This window comes from Macaca fascicularis, chromosome 2 (assembly GCF_037993035.2).
Source record: "Macaca fascicularis isolate 582-1 chromosome 2, T2T-MFA8v1.1".
NCBI lineage: Eukaryota > Metazoa > Chordata > Mammalia > Primates > Cercopithecidae > Macaca > Macaca fascicularis.
The window spans coordinates 15,599,654-15,616,905 of record NC_088376.1 but is presented as its reverse complement, the minus strand read 5'-3'; the positions used below and the strand labels follow the sequence as shown (position 1 = coordinate 15,616,905).

Here is a 17,252-nt window from a genome sequence, read left to right as displayed (position 1 = left end):
CTGGTGGGGGCAGATTTTTAAGGTCCTCTATCTCAGATAGGGTTTGGTTTAATGGCAGGACTGGAAAGAAGCATAGATCGGAAAGGTTGTAAAGAAAGAAACCTTCGGCCAGGCACAAGGTCTCACATCTGTAATCCCAGCACTTTGGGAGGCCTAGATGGGTGGATCACCTGAGGTCAGGGGTTCGAGACCAGTCTGGCCAACATGGTAAAACCCCATCTCTACTAAAAATACAAAAATTAGCCAGGCATGGTGGTGCGTGCCTGTAGTTCCAGCTACTAAGGAGGCACAGGTGAGAGAATCTCTTGAACCTGGGAGGCAGAGGTTGCAGTTAGCTGAGATGGCACCATTGCACTCCAGCCTGGGCAACAGCGTGAGACTCCATTTCAGAAAAAAGAAAGTAAAGTGAAAAAGAAAGAAGCCTTCTTCCCGTGCCACACTAAATGGTTGGGACAAGGAGCCTACTTGGACAAGATTCCTGCTGTCCCCCTGAGAAGAGCAACACTAGCTACAGGCCCAGTGATGACACCACCAGGCACATGAGTCCCACCAACACAGGCTCCTGTCACTCAAGTCAGGCAAAAGGTGGGTTCTTTTCCATGGACTTTGGATTTTCACTTTGCTGCTTTCTAATTTCTTTGTGATGCGTCCATGTGTATGCTTCCTCCTCCTCCTGGATAGCACTTCAGGGAAGGTGGGAAACATGTTCTCAGAACCAAACTACTGAGGTCCAATTCCCAGCCCTACTATTTCCTGTGTGACCTAGAGCAAGTTACTTTACCTCTCTGTGCTGCAGTTTCCTTTTTTTTGAGACAGGGTCTTGCTCTATCTCCCAGGCTGGAGTGCAGTGGTGCTTGCTATGTTGGCCCACTGCAACCTCCGCCTCCCAGGTTCAAGAAATTCTCGTGCCTCAGCCTCCCGAGTCGCTGGGATTACAGGCATGCACCACCACACCCAGCTAATTTTTGTATTTTTAGTAGAGATGGGTTTCGCCATGTTGCCCAGGGTGTTCTCGAACTCCTCAGCTCAGGCAATTTGCCTGCTTCAGCCTCCCCAAGTGCTGAGATTATAGGCGTGAGCCACTGTGTCCAGCCAATTTCCTTATTTGTAAAACAGGATGATAATGATACAGACCCCTAGACCTGTTAACAAAGCTTAAATGAGGTTGTATTTGTAAAGCTCAAGAAACAGTCCCTAGTACTCAGTATTATACTAGCTCAGTGAAAGTTACATAAATTAAGTAAATGCAGAAGCTACCATCAATGCCATGTGGAACTCCTGTATCCAGACCTCCCTTGCAGACTTGGAAGGGAAGCAGGATGGGTTCACGGAAAAGTCTTGAGTGTTGGGATTAGACGCTCCTGGATTCAGATCCCAGCTCTGCTACTCCCTGGCTCCGTGAGCGTGTAAGCTTCTTGGCCTCTGAACCTCAGCCCCCACACCTGTAAAATGAGAATAATGCTCACTTTGCAGGGCAGTGGTAAGGAAAAGAGTTTCCTTAGCTAAGGCTACACAGTAAATGGCCTCTGCTCTTGTCAGAGTGATTCCTGAGGTTTTCTGGTTTTTGCCTATGAAAATCCAGTCCACTAGGGATGGCAGCTGCCACAGGTGTAAGAAGTGGGTAAGAGTGAACCTTCCCTGGCCTATACTTTCCCTGAATCCCCTGAAGTTTTCAGGCCTTCTTTCCCAGAATGGGGGGTAAAAAATAGGCTTTTTTCTTCCTTCTGGTTTTTCATAAGAACAGTTGTGGTTGGGCGCCGTGGCTCATGCCTGTAATCCCAGCACTTTCGGAGGCCGAGGCGGGCGGATCACAAGGTCAAGAGATTGAGACCATCTTGGCCAACATGGTGAAACCCCATCTCTACTAAAAATACAAAAATTAGCTGGGTGTGGTGGCAGGCACCTGTAGTCCCAGCTACTCTGGAAGCTGAGGCAGGAAAATTGCTTGAACCTGGGAGGCGGAGATTGCAGTGAGCCGAGATCGCACCACTGCACTGCAGCCTGGTGACAGAGCAAGACTCTGTCTCAAAGAAAAAAAAAAGAAAGAGAGAACAGTGTGAAAAACTTTGAAAATCACAGGAGTGGTTTTGTGATCAAAACCCTGAAGTCACATGCAACCCCTCATTTGGCCTGTCAGCCCCTCACAGGCCCCAAAAGTGGGGCAGCTGTCGTGGAGCCCAGTATTGCTATGGCCCTGCAAAGAGTCCCTCCCCTAAGTCTGGAGAAGAGAGTTTGTAACAACGTGGTGAGAGGTAAAATGAGTCTGATGCTCTGTAGAACTCTTGAGTATAGGTTCTATCTATCTATCTATCTATCTATCTATCTATCTATCTATCTATCTATCTATCTATCTATCTATCTATCTATATCTATCTATCTATCTATCTATCATCTATCATCTATCATTTTTTACTACAATCCAGGCTAGACTAATCATTAAAATAGAAAACAGGGGCCAGGCGCGGTGGCTCATGCCTGTAATCCCAGCACTTTGGGAGGCCGAGGCGGGTGGATCACAAGGTCAGGAGATCGAGACCATCCTGTGAATGGTGAAACCCCGTCTCTACTAAAAATACAAAAAATTAGCCGGGTGTGGTGGTGCGTGCCTGTAGTCCCAGCTACTCCGGAGGCTGAAGCAGGAGAATGGTGTGAACCCAGGAGGCAGAGCTTGCAGTGAGCCAAGATTGTGCCACTGCATTCCAGCCTGGGCCACAGAGCAAGACTCTGTCTCAAAAAAAAAATTAGAGAACAGGATTCTTGAAGGAGATGACAAGCTGTGGTCCCTCCTTCACTGATTCCTGCAGTAAAATTCATAGAAAAGGATTCAAGGCCGGGTGCGGTGGCTCACGCCTGTAATCCCAGCACTTTGGGAGGCCGAGGCGGGTGGATCACTTGAGGTCAGGAGTTTGAGACCAGCCTGACCAACATGGAGAAAACTCGTCTCTACTAAAAATACAAAAATTAGCTGGGCATGGTGGTGGGCGCCTGTAATCCCAGCTACTTGGGAGACTGAGGCAGGAGAATCACTTGAACCCAGGAGGCGGAGGTTGCAGTGAGGTGACATCCTGCCATTGTACTCCAGCCTGGGCACGAAACTCCATCTCAAAAAAAAAAAAAAAAAAGCACTTTGGGAGGCCAAAGCGGGCGGATCACCTGAGGTCGGGAGTTCAAGACCAGCCTGACCAACATGGAGAAGCCCCATCTGTACTAAAAATAAAAATACAAAATTAGCTGGGCGTGGTGGCACATGCCTGTAATCTCAGCTACTCAGGGGGCTAAGGCAGGAGAATTGCTTGAACCTGGGATGCAGGTTGCAGTGAGCTGAGATCGCGCCATTGCACTGCAGCCTAGGCAACAAGAGCAAAACTCCCTTTGAAAAAAAAAAAAAAAAGATTCAGCAGAAACAGATCGACATGGTTTTTTTCTTTTGTTTTGGAAATTTTAATCAGGTTTGGCTGTTCATGAAAACTTTTAATGGCTGAGTTTTTTCTGTGTTTTGTTTTGAGTGGGAGTGAAGTTCTGAAAGGGTCAGGAACAAATGGAAGAAAATGGAGCTAACAGGGGGGCCTTGGAGCACAGTGAAGTGTTCTCAGGCCCACTGAGTCAGAGGCACAAGAATCAAATTGTAGAGAGTGAGGAGCTCAAGCCAGACAAAGCCAAAGTGGTAGATTTCCTTTCTTAGGGCAACTAGGTTTTCCTTTGCTCTGAAAGAAGAGGGGCTTTAAAATTTTTGATCTAAAATAGAGGTGAGTTTAGGGTGCCGTACGGCTGCATTTTTCACCCCTCAGAATCCCTTCTGCTTGAAAAAGGTCTTAATGAGGCCTAGTGGCCCTAACTCGACCTGCATGGTCAGTGTTTCTTTCTTTAGAGAGTGATTCTGCTGAATTAAAATTCAATTAATCCAACTTTAAAGGCAAGAAAAACTATTTGTGAAAAATCATTAAACAGCACATAAAACCTTTTGAGGAAGAGTGAATACTAGGAGAAGTACAGCCTGGCTTTTGTTAAGGTACTTTGGGCCCAATGAGTTAACTTTTTCAAGGAATTTTAACAAGATAGTGGTCAAAGTGGAATTTGTTCGTGTAGTTTATTTAAGGTTTTACAAGGCCCTGCAAAGAGTCCCTCCCCTAAGTCTGGAGAAGAGAGTTTGTAACAACGTGGTGAGAGGTAAAATCGTAGGGGGGCATTTTTAGACCTGGGAGAAAACAAAACAACTGGCCTAGATGCTTCAAAAATATCAGGGTCCTGGCCAGGCGCTTAAACACTTCATGGCAGGGCGCGGTGGCTCACACCTGTCATCCCAGCACTTTGGGAGGCGAGGCGGGTTGATCTTCTGAGGTCAGAAGTTCGAAACCAGCCTGGCCAACATGGCAACCACCGCCCCCCCCCACCGTCTCTACTAAAAATACAAAAATTAGATGGGCATGATGGCACTCGCCTGTAATCCCAGCTACTCGGGAGGCTGAGGCAGGAGAATCACTTAGAACCCAGGAGGCGGAGGTTGCAGTGAGCCCAGATCGTGCCATTGCACTCCAGCCTGGGTGACAGAGCAAGATTACATCTCAAAAAAAAAAAAAAAAAAAACCACCAGGGTCTTGAAAGACAAAGGAAGGCCAGAGAACTGCTACAGATGAAAGGAAACTGGGCCCGGCAAGTAGCTCACGCCTGTAATCTCAGCACTTTGGGAGGCCGAGGCAGGTGAATCACAAGGTCAGGAGTTCAAGACCAGCCTAGCCAACATGGTGAAACACTGTCTCTACTAAAAATACAAAAGAATTAGCCAGGCGTGGTGGCTGGCGCCTGTGATCCCAGCTACTCGGGAGGCTGAGGCCAAGAATTGCTTGAACCTGGGAGGCAGAGGTTGCAGCGAGCCAAGATTGTGCCACTGCACTCCAGCCTGGGTGACAGAGCAAGACTCCATCTCAAAAAAAAAAAAAAAAAAAAAGAAAACTGCGGAGACTTGACAACTGAATGTAGCATGTGATCATGGATTGGATCCTGGGAAGGGAGAAACAAATTTGCCCAGAAAGGACAGATTTGGGACAACTGGTGAAACGTGAATCTAGTCTATGGATTAGATAATGGTAGTATATCAACATTTAATTTCCTGACTTTGAGAACTGTACTTTCGTTATGTACGATAATGACCATGGTCTTAGGAAATGCACAAGGAAGTGATTAGACATAGAGGGGCATCACTGGAGCACCGGTTCACGCCTGTAATCCCAGCACTTTGGGAGGCTGAGGTGGGCAGATCACATGAGGTCATGAGTTCGAGAAATAGAAGGGCGTCATATCCACAACTTTACTCCCAGATGGTTCAAGAAAAATAGTATACGTGTGTATAGATATATATACTCACACTTATACACACGTATTTACGTATCCCAACATATACATACTGTGTACATGTAACACATATATATAATATAAAGATATAGTAATATATATATAAATCTATGGGAGAGAAGAAGTGATAATGCAAATTGGGCAAAGTGTTAATATTTGGGGACTCTAGGTTAAGGATATATTGGGGTTATTTGTACTATTACAGTTTTTCTCTACATTTGAAATTATTTCAACATACAAGGTAAGGTAATAAAAAATTAAGTGAAACTAAATAAATTTAAGAAGAGATAAAAGCTTCAAAAAAAAAGCCAGGCATGGTGGCTCATGCCTAGAATCCCAGCACTTCTGGAGGCTGAGGCAGGAGGATCATTTGAGGCCAGGAGTTCAAGACCAGGCTGGTCAACATAGTGAGACCTCATCTCTATTAAATAAACAAACAAACAAATAGGCTGGGCGCAGTGGCTCGCCTGTAATCCCAGCTCTTTAGGAGGCTAAGGCAGACGGATCACAAGATCAGGAGATGGAGACCATCCTGGCTAACACGGTGAAACCCCGTCTCTACTAAAAATACAAAAAATTAACCGGGTGTGGTGGCACACACCTGTAGTCCCAGCTACTCGGGAGGCTGAGGCAGAAGAGTCGCTTGAACCAGGGAGGCGGAGGTTGCAGTGAGCTGAGATCGTGCCACTGCACTCCAGCCTGGGTGACAGAGTGAGATTCCGCCTCAAAAAAATAAATGAGTAAATAAATAATAAACAAACAAATGAATAAATGAAAAGAAACCTTAAAAGAAAAAAAAAAGAAAGAAAGAACAAAAAGGAGGTAGATAGGGAAACAATCTGTGACATTTTTTGATTTCCTCTTGCCCCATAATATACCAAGACAGGTGCTAATAGGCTACATAAGAATCACCCCAAAGAGGTTTGTAACCAAACTAGGAAGACCTAAGGCACTTGCAGTAATTGAAAACCTGTGGTCATCCATGTGTCCAGCAGCCATCATTCAACAAAGAGTTAATGAAGACTTCTGGGCCGGGCGCGGTGGCTCAAGCCTGTAATCCCTGCACTTTGGGAGGCCGAGACGGGCGGATCGCGAGGTCAGGAGATCGAGACCATCCTGGCTAACATGGTGAAACCCCGTCTCTACTAAAAAATACAAAAAACTACCCGGGCGCGGTGGCGGGTGCCTGTAGTCCCAGCTACTCGGGAGGCTGAGGCAGGAGAATGGCGTGAACCCGGGAGGCGGAGCTTGCAGTGAGCTGAGATCTGGCCACTGCACTCCAGCCTGGGCGACAGAGCGAGACTCCGTCTCAAAAAGAAGAAGAAGAAAAAAAGACTTCTGGTTCCCAGGTCAGAGTTTGTGATTTAGCTCCTGCCTCCAAGGAGCTGGCAGTTTTATGCAAGAAACCAACACACACAAAATTATTGCAGTGTCCACAAGAATTGTGATGGTAGCATAAACGTGGAAGTGTGCATCTCAGTCTGGGGAGGGAACCTGCCAGAAAAAACTTACTTCTCAGAACATGTGACACTGAAAGTAGTTTCTGAAGGCTGAATAGGAGTCGGAGAAGGGAGTCGTGAGCCCTGGTAGACGAGACGGTCTGCAAAGCACAGAGATAGGAAACAGTATGCAACAGCCAAGCAACAAGGGCACATTAAGCAAAGTGGGTGCTGAAAAGCATCAGGCAGGAGTCTGGACAGGCGAGTCACCGCTGAAAGGCTTCGAAGAGGCTAGTTTGAGCTAGGATTTGAAGAAGGAGACTGCCAAGGATTCATGAAAACCACGTATTATAGACAAACAGAGGCAATGAGCACACAGGTCAGGAATGAGCAAATCCCGAGGCTGAGGGGACGGTAAACACTCTGGAGCCTGGGCGTCTGCACCAGGTGAGGTTGTGCAAGGTGTTTGCTTCTCACCTGAGCCTGCAGGCTTTCACATGAGGCCTCAGCCTATAGTCCCATGGTCAGGGTCAACCCAGGAAAACAGAAATGACTTCACATATTTATAACAGAGAAATTGAATGGGGGGATTTTGTTGGACAGGTGATAGAATCAAGAGGTCAGCTAGAGCAGGAAGCCGCTGCCACTTCTAGGCTGGAGGGTCAAGGGAGGAAGTGATGTTACCTGAACCCAGGGGTTGAGGTCACCTACTGGAAGCTGAAGCCACAACAGGTCTGTAACTGGAGCCATGGAAGAGATGCAGCCACTACTGAAGACGGGAGTTGCTACCCAAGGCAGAGGGAGGAGAGAATACCCTGGTTTTTCCCTTCTCATCCTCTAGTCAACTGTCATCCTCCTATTGGCTAAACCCAGCCAAAGCCAACTGACATAGGAACTGAGGGAGTATACCTGAGGATCAGCGTCGCTGTGATCCAGGACAGACCAGGGGAAGGGCTGGGAATGGATCTGAGGGCACCCAGACCCAGAAGCAGTCCATATGGGAGCTGTTTTCAGTCCCACACATAAATTGGGCAGTCTTTTCTGTCCATGTGTCAGCACTGACCCATTCAATCCCCCAGTGTTCTTCGGCTAAGGAAATGGTACCACCATACCTCCAGATGCTCACGAAAAATCTCTGGAGTCAACCCCACTCTCACCTTTTGACTTCTGTCTTTCATCCAATCCATCAACAAATCCTAAGGGCTCTATCTTGTTTTTGTTTGCTTGTTTGTTTGTTGTTGTTGTTTTGAGACGGCGTCCAGCTCTGTTGCCAGGCTGGAGTGCAGTGGCTTATAAAATGGAGAAATCAAAAGTGCCATTTTCTGGCTATTTAGAACCATTATCGACTTTGTATTGGGGCCAAGCGGTGTTGCAGAAAAAAGTAAGACGCTTAGATTTTAGGTCAGGCGAGAGTTGAAGAGGTTTAAGTTTTTGAGAACACAGGCTAAGGGAGAAGAAGGAGGAATGGAGGGTGGAAGGTTGCCCATAGTGAAGGAGGCAAGCCCAGAGAAAAGACAGAGTAAAGACATGGAGAAGCGGGTGTAGTGAGCAGCCCTGGGCTGCAATGTGGGTGAGCAGCCAAAGCAGGCGTCCCACAGTTGACTTGCCACCAAGGGAATGTGGGTGAATGACCAAGGCAGGTGTCCCCGCGGTGATCAGACACCAATAGAGTGTGAGTGAATAATCAGGCAGGAGTCCCGCGGTGATTAAACACCAAGGGGGCCGGGCGCGGTGGCTCAAGCCTGTAATCCCACCACTTTGGGAGGCCGAGACGGGCGGATCACAAGGTCAGGAGATCGAGACCGTCCTGGCTAACACGGTGAAATCCCGTCTCTACTAAAAAATACAAAAACTAGCCGGACGAGGTGGCGGGCGCCTGTAGTCCCAGCTACTCGGGAGGCTGAGGCAGGAGAATGGAGGGAACCCGGGAGGCGGAGCTTGCAGTGAGCTGAGATCCGGCCACTGCACTCCAGCCTGGGCGATACAGCGAGACTCCGTCTCAAAAAAATAAATAAATAAATAAATAAATAAATAAATAAATAAATAAAAAACACCAAGGGAAGACTGCCTTCCTGAGTCCGTGACCAGCGCCGGAGTTTTGGGTCCACGATAAAATGTGTCTCCTTTGTCTCTACTAGAGAGGAAAAAGAACTGCAATTGGAAGGTCAGGGAGATTGAAGGGTAGCTAGAGAGGCTGGAGAAGAGAGTAAAAAGACCGCTTACCCGATTTGAAATTGGTGAGATGTTCCTTGGGCTGGTTGGTCTGAAGACCCGAGGTCATAGGTGGGTCTCCTCACGGAGTGAGGGCGAGGACAGGGGACTGGTCTCCCAAAGGAGTCCTCCTGTCCCGGGTCTTCGGCACCAAATGTCACACGCGTCTGTGTAAAGAGACCACCAAACAGGCTTTGTGTGAGTAACAAAGCTGTTTATTTCACCTGGGTGCAGGTGGGCTGAGTCCGGAAAGAGAGTCAGTGAAGGGGGATGGGGTGGGGCCATTTTATAGGATTTGGGTGGGTAGTGGAAAATTACAGTCAAAGGGGGTTTTTCTCTTGCGGGCAGGGGCGGGGCGTCACAAGGTGCTCAGTGAGGGAGCTTCTGAGCCAGGAGAAGGAATTTCACAAGGTTCATCGCTCAGTTAAGGTGGGGCAGGAACAAATCACAATGGTGGAATGTCATCAGTTAAGGCAGGGACTAGCCATTTTCACTTCTTTTGTGATTCTTCACTTGCTTCAGGCCATCTGGACAAATACTTGCAGGCTTGGGCTCAGAGGCCTGACACAATTCTCCTGCCTCAGCCTCCTACGCAGCTGAAATTACAGGCATGCGCCACCATGCCCAGCTAATTTTTGTATTTTTATTTTTTATTTTTTTGGTTTTTTGAGACCGAGTTTTGCCCTTGTTGCCCAGGCTGGAGTGCAGTGGCACGATCTCGGTTCACCGCAACCTCCGCCTCCCGGGTTCAAGCGACTCTCCTGCCTCAGCTTTCCTGAGTAGCTGGGATTACTGGCATGCGCCACACACCCATCTAATTTTGTATTTTTAGTAGAGACAGGGTTTCCCCATGTTGGTCAGGCTGGTCTCGAACTCCCGACCTGAGATGATCTGCCCACCTTGGCCTCCCAAAGTGTTGGCATTACAGGCATAAGCCACTGTGCCCGGCCAATTTTTGTATTTTTAGTAGAGACAAGGTTTCACCATGTTGGCCAGGATGGTCTCAATCTCCTGACCTCATGATCCACCCGCCTTGGCCTCCCAAAGTGCTGGGATTACAGGCATGAGCCACAGCGCACGGCAAGGGCTCTACTTTAAAAACATTATGTATTTCATTAGTTTGAAGAAGCACATTTTTCTTTTTCTTTTTTTTTTTTTTTTTTTTTTTTTTTTTTTTAAGAGGGAGTCTTGCTCTGTGCCCCAGGCTGGAGTGCAGTGGCGCGATCTCGGCTCACTGCAAGCTCCACCCCCCCTTCACGCCATTCTCCTGCCTCAACCTCCCAAGTAGCTGGGACTACAGGCGCCCGCCACCTCGCCCGGCTAATTTTCTTGTATTTTTAGTAGAGACGGGGTTTCACCGTGTTAGCCAGGATGGTCTCGATCTCCTGACCTCGTGATCCGCACGTCTCGGCCTCCCAAAGTGCTGGGATTACAGGCTTGAGCCACCGCGCCCAGCCGTCTCTTTTTTTTTTTTGAGATGGAGTCTCGCTCTGTCGCCCAGGCTGGAGTTCAGTGGCGCCATCTCAGCTCACTGCAAGCTCCGCCTCCCGGGTTCACGCCATTCTCCTGCCTCAGCCTCCCAAGTAGCTGGGACTACAGGCACCCACCACCACGTCTGGCTAATTTTTTGTATTTTTAGTAGAGACAGGATTTCACCATATTAGGCAGGATGGTCTCGATCGCCTGACCTCGTGATCCGCCTGCCTCGGCTTCCCAAAGTGCTGGGATTACAGGCGTAAGCCACCATGCCTGGCAAAGAGGCACATTTTTCACTTGACATTTCTGAATTTGGGATGAAGTTTTCAGAGGACTAAACTAGTGGAGTTTTTCTTTGTGTGGCTATAATAATGGTATATGCTTCAATTATTTATTGCTGCTTAACAAACCACTTGAGGCCGGGCGCGGTGGCTCAAGCCTGTAATCCCAGCACTTTGGGAGGCCGAGATGGGCGGATCACGAGGTCAGGAGTTCGAGACCATCCTGGCTAACACGGTGAAACCCCGTCTCTACTAAAAAATACAAAATTTTGTATTTTTTTATACAAAAAAAATACGAGGGGCGAGGTGGTGGGCGCCTGTAGTCCCGGCTACTCGGGAGGCTGAGGCGAGGTGGTGGGCGCCTGTAGTCCCGGCTACTCGGGAGGCTGAGGCAGGAGAATGGCGTAAAAACCCGGGAGGCGGAGCTTGCAGTGAGCTGAGATCCGGCCTCTGCACTCCAGCCCGGGCGACACAGCGAGACTCCGTCTCAAAACAAAAACAAAAACAAACAAACAAAAAAACAAACCACTTGAGAACTGAGCTGCATAAAACAACCACCATTTTACCTTGCTCACAGGTTTTGTGGGTCTGGAATTGAGAGAAGGCACAGCAAGAAATATTTGTCTCATCTTCACAATGCCTGGAGTCTTAGCTGATGGCTGGGATGACTGTAAGGGCTGGAGGCTAGAGTCATCTGGAGAGGAGTCACTCTCAAGTCTGGCTCCTTGGTTGGGATGACATGAATAGCTGGGGGCTCACTGGCTGGCTATCTATCTATCTATCTATCTATCTATCTATCTATCTATCTATCATCTATTGTTATATATTCTCGGAACTTCTCCATGTGGACTCTCCACATGGCCTCTCTATTATGGCAGCTCATGGTTCTGAGGGCCAGTATCCCAGATTCTTATTCCAATTGGACTGCTATAATAAAATACCATAGATTAGGTAGCCTGTAAACAACAGTTTACCTTTCTGAAGGCTAGGAAATTGAAGATAAAGTACCAGTAGATTTGGTTTCTGGTAAGGGCCTGTTTCTTCATAGAAGGCATCTTCTCGCTGGGCGGGTGGCTCACGCCTGTAATCCCAGCACTTTGGGAGGCCAAGGTGGGTGGATCACGAGGTCAGGAGTTTGAAACTAGCCTGATCAACATGATGAAACCCCGTCTCTATTAAAAATCCAAAAACTGGCCAGGCACAGTGACTCACGCCTGTAATCCCAGCACTTTGGGAGGCTGAGGCGGGCGGATCATGAGGTCAGGAGATCGAGACCATCCTGGCTAACACCGTGAAACCCCATCTCTAATAAAAAAAAACTACAAAAAATTAGCTGGGCGCGGTGGCAGGTGCCTGTAGTCCCAGTTACTCGAGAGGCTGAGGCAGGAGAATGGCGTGAACCCAGGAGGTGGAGCTAGCAGTGAGCCGAGATCGCGCCACCGCACTCCAGCCTGGGCGACAGAGTGAGTCTCCGTCCCAAAAAAAAAAAAAAAAAAAAATTCAAAAATTAGCCAGGTGTGGTGGCACGCGCCTGTAATCCCAGCTACTCAGGAGGCTGAGACAGGAGAATCGCTTGAACCTGGGAGGCGGAGGTTGCAGTGAGCCAAGATTGCGCCATTGCACTCCAGCCTGGGCGACAGACAGAGTGAGACTCCATCTCAAAAAAAAAAAGAAAGTATGTTTTCGTTGTAACCTCACAGGGCAGAAGGGGTGAGGGATCTCCCTGGGGTCTCTTATAAAGGCACTAATTGATCATGAGGGCTCCATTCTGATGATCCGATCACCTCCCAAAGGCCCCACCTCCTAATACCATCACCTTGGGTGTTAGGATTTCAACATATGACTTTTGTGGAGACACACATTCAGACAATAGCACCCAGTGAGCAAGACGAAAGTTTGCCTCGGAAGTCACATCACATCACTTCCATTGTACTCTGCTGCTTGAAGCAGTCATAAGCCCACCCAAATTTTAGGGGAAGGCACACAGACCCCTGACCTCTCCATAAGAAGAGTGTCACGGCCGGGCACAGTAGCTCACGCCTGTAATCCCAGCACTTTGGGAGGCCGAGGCGGGCGGATCACGAGGTCAGGAGATCAAGACCATCCTGGCTAACATGGTGAAACCCTGTCTCTACCAAAAATACAAAAAATTAGCCAGGCGTGGTGGCGGGCACCTGTAGTCTCAGCTACTCAGGAGGCTGAGGCAGGAGAATGGCGTGAACCCAGGATGCGGAGCCGGCAGTGAGCTGAGATCGTGCCACTGCACTCCAGCCTGGGCGACAGAGCAAGACTCCGTCTCCAAAAAAAACCCCAAAAAACAAAAAAGAAGAGTGTCAAAGAATTTGGGGCTATGTTTTAGAACTGCCACAGTGTATCTTAAAATTAGTGGAGTCTTAGAGTCCACAAAATATGGCATCTTGAATTTGAGTACCCCTCACAACCTCTACTGCTAACACCCTGGTCCAAGCTATAATCACCATCCATCTGCCTCAGTGATTCCACTCCATCTCTCCTACGCACCCTCACCATCTACTCTCTACATAGTAGCCAGAGTGATCCTTATAAAGCATAAATCATGGCTGGGCATAGTAGTTCATGCCAGTAATCCTACCACTTTGGGAAACCGAGGCAGGTGGATCACTTGAGATCAGGAGTTCAAGACCAGCCTGGGCAACATGGTGAAACCCTGTCTCTACTAAAAATACAAAAATTAGCCAGGCGTGGTGACTCATGCCTGCAGTCTCAGCTACTTGGCGGGGCTGAACCTGGGAGGTGGAGGCTGCAGTGAATCATGCCACTGCATTCCAGCCTGGAGAACAAAGTGAGACCCTGTCTCAAAAAAACAACAATAAAGCCCACAAACAGGCCGGGCGTGGTGGCTCATGCCTGTAATCCCAGCACTTTGGGAGGCCGAGGCAGGCAGATCACCTGAGGTCAGGAATTTGAGACCAGCCTGGCCAACATGATGAAACCCTGTCTCTACTAAAAATACAAAAATTAGCCGGGCATGGTGGCGGGCACCTGTAATCCCAGCACTTTGTGAGGCTGACGCAGCCAGGTTACCTGAGGTCAGGAATTTGAGACCAGCCTGGCCAACGTGATGAAACCCCGTCTCTACTAAAAATACAAAAATTAGCCGGGCATGGTGGGGGGCACCTGTAATCCTAGCTACTTGTGAGGCTGAGGCAGGAGAATCGCTTGAACTCAAGAGGCGGAGGTTGCAGTGAGCCAAGATCATGCCATTGCACTCCAGCCTGGGTGACAAGAGCAAGGCTCCATCTCAAAAAACAAACAAAAAAAAAAAAAACCCATAACAAACAAAAACACTGAAATGATATCATAGACTGCCTTGATCTTAATCTTCTATCAACTTCTTATCACCCAGAAGAAAATCCAAAGTTCTAACTTGGACTTATAAGGCCCTATATAATCAAACCCCTGACTTTATAGCTGACCTTACTTCCTGGCAGTTTACCCGCCTGTTCATTCCATTGTTTCACTGGCAACATTGCTGTTTCTCAAAGGAATCTATCATATTCATACCGCAGGGTGTTTTAATTTGTGGTTCCCTCTTTCTGTTACACTTCTCACCTAGAGATCTACATAGATATCTTTCACCTCATTCTGGTCTCTACTCAGATGTCATCTCTTCAGACAGGCCTTCCTTGACCTCTCCATCCAAAAACAGCACACTCAACTCTATCACTCTCTCCCCACGCCTAGCATGGCTTTGCTGTGCTTTCCTTTACAGCATTGATCACAAAAGGCTAATCTGCTCCACATTCATTTACATGTGCATTGTCTGTCTCCACCTACAAGGCTGGGACTGTTTTGCTCACTGCTGCTTTCCCAAAGCCTGGTATATGGTAGGTGCTCAATAAATACTAATTGAATGAATTCACTTATTGCCTCATTTCCTCACTGTGTAACCTCAGGCAAATCACTTCTCAGGACAGTTGGCAAGCAGACTGGTGGATGGCTGTTCCCGCAGGGTCTCACTCACATAGTTGTTAGTTGGCCAGCTGTCTGTGGGGAGATGGAGGTAACTGAGCCACGTGTCTTTCATCCACCAGCAAAGTAGCCCAGGTGATCACATAGGTTGAATAGCAGCAAGAAGGCAAGCTCCACATTCTCTTCTGCTTGTGTCATGTTTGCTATTGTTCCATTGGCCACAGCACGTCATGTGGCCCTTCTCAGAGTCATGGTGAGAGGGCACAGTCAAAAGGCAAGCATACAGGGAGGCGTGAACAATCGGGGGCCACGATTACAACAGTCTACCCCAACAGCTAATTTCAGAAGAGAGTACTAGCTTAAGTGCAGCAAAGGTGGGAGGTGGCAAGGAGGAAAAACAACTTCTGACTCAGTGTTCTGGAAAAGCAGGGGACTTAGAGTCACTTTTCTTTTCTCTTTTTTTTGAGACGAAGTCTCGTTCTTATCCCCCAGGCTGGAGTGAAGTGGTGCGATCTCGGCTCACTGCAAGCTCCGCCTTCCGGGTTCACGCCATTCTCCTGCCTCAGCCTCCTGAGCAGCTGGGACTACAGGCGCCCACCACCATGCCCGCTAGTTTTTTTTTTTTTTTTTGTATTTTTTAGTAGAGACGGGGTTTCACCGGGTTAGCCAGGATGGTCTTGATCTCCTGACCTCGTGATCCGCCCGCCTCGGCCTCCCAAAGTGCTGGGATTACAGGCTTGAGCCACCGCGCCCGGCCGGTATTTTTTGTAGAGAGGGGTTTTGCCATGTTGCCCATGTTAGTCTCAAACTCCTGGGCTCAAGTGATCTGCCCTCCTCGGCCTCCCAAAGTACTGCGACTACAGGTGTGAGCCTCCATTACAGCCTAATATCTGTTATTTTTTTACTTATTTATGTATGTATGTATGTATTTATTTATTTATTTTTGAGACAGAGTCGCTCTGTCGCCCAGGCTGGAGTGCAGTGGCGCGATCTCAGCTCACTGCAAGCTCCGCCTCCCGGGTTCACGCCATTCTCCTGCCTCAGCCTCCCGAGCAGCTGGGACTACAGGCGCCCGCCACCTCGCCCGGCTAATTTTTTGTATTTTTAGTAGAGACGGGGTTTCACCGTGTTAGCCAGGATGGTCTGGATCTCCTGACCTCGTGATCCACCTGCCTTGGCCTCTCAAAGTGCTGCGATGACAGGTGTGAGCCACCGCGCCCGGTCCTATTTTTTTGCTTTTTAATAGTAGCCATTTTGCCTGGGCGCGGTGGCTCAAGCCTGTAATCCCAGCACTTTGGGAGGCCGAGACGGGCGGATCACGAGGTCAGGAGCTCGAGACCATCCTGCCTAACACGGTGAAACCCCGTCTCTACTAAAAATACAAAACATTAGCCAGGCGTGGTGGCGGGCGCCTGTAGTCCCAGCTGCTTGGGAGGCTGAGGCAGGAGAATGGCGTGAACCCAGGAGGCGGAGCTTGCAGTGAGCTGAGATGGCGCCACTGCACTGTAGCCTGGGCGACAGAGCGAGACTCCATCTCAAAAAAAAAAAAAAAAAGTAGCCATTTTGATCGACGTGAGATGGTATCACACTGTGGCTTTGATTTGCATTTCTCCAATGATTAGTGATATTGAACATTTTTTAATGCTTGTTTGCCATATGTATGTCTTCTTTTGAGAAGTGTCTGTTCATGTCCTTTGCCCATTTTTTTAATGGGGTTGTTTGTGTTTTGCTTGTTGATTTGTTTAGGTTCCTTATAGGTTCCCGATATTAGATCTTTGTCAGATGTATAGTGTGCAAATATTTTCTTCCATTCTGTAGACTATGTGTTTACTGTGTGATAGTTTCTTCTGTGTGAAGAAGCTCTTTGGCCTAATTAGGTCCCACTTGTCAACTTAGGCTTTTGTTACAATTGCTTTTGTAGTCTTTGGCATGAAATCTTTGCCAAGGCCTGTGTCCAGAATGGTATTTCCTAGGTTTTTTTCTAGGGTGTTTACAGTTTTGGGTTTTATATTTAAGTCTTTAATCCATCTTCAGTTGAGAAGGAAGGATCCATTTTCATTCTTATGCATATGGCTAACCAGTTATCCCAGCACTATACATTGAATGGGGAGTCCTTCCCCATTGCTTGTTATTATCAACTTTGTCGAAGATCAGATAGTTGTAGATGTACAGCTTTATTTCTAGGTTTTCTATTCTGTTCCATTGGTCTATGTGTCTGTTTTTGTACCAGTACCACACTGTTTTGGTTACTGTAGCCTTGTAGTACTGTTTGAAGCAGGGTAGTATGATGCCTCCAGCTTTGTTTTAAAAGCACTATCTCATTTAATTTTCATAATCACCCAGAGCACTAGGTTCCATTTCTTTTTTTTTTTTTTTTTCCTGAGACGGAGTCTCGCTCTGTTGCCCAGGCTGGAGTACAGTGGCCGGATCCCAGCTCACTGCAAGCTCCGCCTCCCGGGTTCCCGCCATTCTCCTGCCTCAGCCTCCCAAGTAGCTGGGACTACAGGCGCCCGCCACCTCGCCCGGCTATATTTTTGTATCTTTT

The 17,252-nt window shown here is 48.0% G+C and overlaps 1 long non-coding RNA gene across 1 annotated transcript; it reads right to left on the bottom strand.

Moving 5' to 3' along the window:
* Positions 1–1,303: 1,303 nt before the first annotated feature.
* On the bottom strand, positions 1,304–9,136 carry LOC123571915 (uncharacterized). Its single transcript, XR_006696236.3, has 3 exons — positions 9,012–9,136; positions 6,862–6,949; positions 1,304–1,442 (listed from the first exon to the last, which is right to left on the bottom strand). It is a non-coding gene; the product is annotated as an uncharacterized lncRNA (long non-coding RNA).
* Positions 9,137–17,252: the final 8,116 nt, after the last annotated feature.